This window comes from Papaver somniferum, unplaced genomic scaffold (assembly GCF_003573695.1).
Source record: "Papaver somniferum cultivar HN1 unplaced genomic scaffold, ASM357369v1 unplaced-scaffold_8, whole genome shotgun sequence".
Classification (NCBI taxonomy): Eukaryota; Viridiplantae; Streptophyta; class Magnoliopsida; order Ranunculales; family Papaveraceae; genus Papaver; species Papaver somniferum.
Window position 1 is genome coordinate 373,501 of NW_020650970.1, and position 3,706 is coordinate 377,206.

The following is a 3,706-nucleotide window of genomic DNA, read 5'->3' on the forward strand; positions in this document are numbered from 1 at the left end:
CCTCCAAACCCTCCATATGGCTTAGAACTTCCTACCTTGAACCGAATTAGGCCCGAAAACAACGTTCGACACACATGTGTTAAGCATATCGCTTTGTCTCTTTTCTGAACCATGATCAAGCTTTGCTTTTGACTATGATTCTTCCTTTACCTAGAGAGTTTCCTTGAAAATGGTGGGACCAGAGGCGTACAATTGAAGTTTTCCCTTATGATTTGAGTGAATGAGTCCCAAGTCGACCTTCTGCAGATTCATTTCCTAAAGTTCAAAGATGGAAGGATTGGCCCAGAAGGAATAAATAAACTCAACTCATGAGGAGACAGCGACCTCTGGAACTGCTCGGCACCGAATTGCTTGAAGAAAGCGTTCTTTCTTGCTCTCTCTAGAAGGACGACCTTCAAGCCTTTCTTTCTATGAAAAAATCCGCAGGAACCGAGCAAGCACCATCCTATAATCAAAGAGGCACTAAAGAAGAAAGGAAAGAATGAAAAAATGACTCGTTGTCGCGTTGATCATTCATCATCTTTTATCGTAGAATAAGATTCAGTCTTCTTTCAGCAAGTTGCATGAAAATCTCGACTTTGATCACTAAATAAACTCATAAGATAAGACTTCTTCTTTTGTACGCTCGGTTCACTAGGTTCTATACCACTTCAACTTACAGAAAAGGCACTTCGGTGCGCCCCGGTTCGGATTGTTCACTGCCACTTTGTAACATTCAGTCCCCCACCCGTTAAAGTTGTCGAAAGGGATAATAACAAAAATTAATATGAAGGACGAAAATATTTTATTTGCCGCCATTCTCTTTCTTTGTGCATCAAGTTCAAAGAATATCTCAATCTATAATGAAGAAATGATAGTAGTTGGTTGTTTTGTAGGTTTCATTCTATTCAGTCGAAAGAGTTTAGGTCAGACTATTAAAGCGACCTTCGACGCAAGAATGGAGGCTATTCAAGAAGAATTGCAGCAAGTTTCGGATCCTAACGAAATCGTTCTTCTGGAATCAAAAGAGAAAGAGAGATTACTTAGGATCAGCTTGAAAATTTTTGGCACCGTAGTGGAATCATTACCAATGGCACGCTGCACGCCTCAGTGTGAAAAGACGGTGCAAGCCTTGTTATGCCGAAACCTAACTGTTAAGTCAGCAACGCTTCTTAATACCATTTCTTCCCGACGCATCAGTCTTCAGGACGAAATAGTGACAGGTTTTCATGTCTCCGAGAGTGAAAGATTTGTCACAGGGTCTACGTGGAAAGCTTCTATCGTAGAACTCATTCGAGAGGGCTTGGTAGTCTTAAGAAAGGTTCGAGTCTAATTATCATATCACACTAAGAAGTGACTCCTATAGAAATATTCTGAACTAGGCGAGAACAAAACTACTTAGATATTGTAAGGGCGAGGTTTTATCCGCAAACGCATTGTTCCTGGCCCAGGCACCTACTTCCTTGACGGTCCATATCCGACGCCAAATGCCTGAAAATTATCTCTGCAATCTTCGTGGCACCGATCCTCGCAAACATTTTTCATCTCTTGATTTCCAGTGAATCCTTTTCCCATTCTTTCTTGGTTGGCAAATCCAACCGGTGATTTCCTGATTTTGAGAAGGCAAGTCTATCTCCCAGAGCAGTTTAAGAATAAAGTTAAACCAATGATTTTGATAGAAAGGCTCTTCCTCACAATCGCTCTTTTTGATGCTGCGGAACCATGACAATTAGGATCTCTAGATGCAGCTACACCTATGATGCAAGGAATCATGGACTTACATCACGATATCTTTTTCTTTCTTATTCTGATTTTGGTGTTCGTATCATGCATGTTGGTTCGCGCTTTATGGCATTTCCACTATCAAACTAATCCAATCACGCAAAGGATTATGCACGGAACAACAATCGAGATTCTTTGGACCATCTTTACGTCTATCATCCTCATGTTCATTGTTATACCATCGTTTTCTCTCCTATACTCAATGGACGAGGTCGTGGTAGATCCAGCCATTCATATCAAAGCTATTGGACATCAATGGTATCGGACTTATGAGTATTCGGACTATAACAGTTCGGATGAGCAGTCACTCACTTTTGACAGCTATATGATTCCAGAAGCTGATTCAGAATTGGGTCAACCACGTTTATTATAAGTGGAAAATAGAGTGGTAGTGCCAGCCAAAACTTATATACGTATTATTATCACATCTTCTGATGTACTTCATATTTGGGTTGTTCCTTCGTTAGGTGTGAAATGTGATGATGTACCTGGTCGTTCAAATCAGACCTCTATTTTAGTCCAACGAGAAGGAGTTTACTACGGTCAGTGCAGTGAGATTCGTGGAACTAATCATGCCTTTATGCTTATTGTTGTAAAAGCAGTTCCTAGAAAAGAGTATGGTTCTTGGGTATCCAATCTCGGCATAGTAGAGGCGAGAATCCCTATTCCTTTCACTCACACGCTTTTACAACATTTCGTTACTGTTGACTATGCCAATGACCATTCAACTGGGTCATCTGGTGTAACAACAGAGAATGCGATTTTTCTCGAACCTGCGACCCCAAGGGCTAGACCCGAGTTGATAGCCGAGATTCGCCAGCAGGCGTACTGGCTATTTAACGTGGGTCGCAAGAGAGCGGTTAAGGAAGCCGTTTTTGACGATCACATTTCACACATGGGGTTGGAGAATGCTAGCGAGGAAGGGGCGACTAAGATACTAGGTCGCATCAATGACCTTCTCCCAAGGCACTGGGCCGGGGCTACGGGTCTCATACCAAATGGGAGTTTGAGAAACCCTAAGTCAGGGAGCAGTTGTACTCAGTGCTTTGGGAAGATTAAAATCTCAATTTGGTATGATGCCTATCTTAGGTTTCGCTCTGACATAGGCTATTGATATGTTTTCTTTAATGATGGAATTCCTAATCTTGTTCGTGTTCTGAAGAGGTAGTCAATGTTAAACTATATACGATAAATTCATTTGTACCCGTTCCCTATAGCGAGATATAGGAAGCCTGCCCGATCCTTCGAACCGGGTATAATCACGATAAGAATAATATATTTTACTGGGTGTTCATCCAGAGTTAACGGTTCAAGTCTGGATCGTGAAAATTGAATAATACTTTGTGGATCTCTCCACATTCAAAGCTAAGCTCAAAATCCTTTATTTCATGGTCGGAGGTCTTTCTTTCTTATTTCCCTCTTACTTGACCGATGGGATAGGCCAGGCTAGGTTGTAGCTTAGGGAAGTGATCACATTGCTTTTGCGCAACTTTAGTGGAGATTTGAATTTGCATTCCTCTACTTTCAGTTCCTCTCCCGTTGGTCGAGCTACTCCCTCGTCCCTAGCCATATTAGTCCTTCAAGGAGTAAGAGATTTGCTACCAATTGATCAAGGGACATCGCATAGTCAAGTTCTTTCATGGCACCACATACGTTTTCATGCTTAGTCTATTTGTGGAGGAGCAGGATGGGAGACAAGACCTACTTTAGGTCAATGTGCGGTGCTGCTCATCGAAGGGAAGTGGAAAGAAATACATATAAGAGATTGGGGCTTTGCCCGACGTATCCGTATCATCAGCATTGGGCTCCCCGTTTCTTGAAATGGCTCCGAGACGAAGGCAATGAGATGCCAGTTTATACATATAAGGAAAAAAAAGATCAAGCTTGTCATCTCTAGGACTACTGCGTCATGCTTTCCCGGAAGAAGTTCAGAAAAATGACATTA

The 3,706-nt window shown here is 41.9% G+C and overlaps 1 pseudogene; it reads left to right on the top strand.

Annotated features, from left to right (window-relative positions):
* The first annotated feature begins 1,514 nt into the window (after positions 1–1,514).
* Positions 1,515–2,875, top strand: LOC113344804 (annotated as a pseudogene).
* Positions 2,876–3,706: the final 831 nt, after the last annotated feature.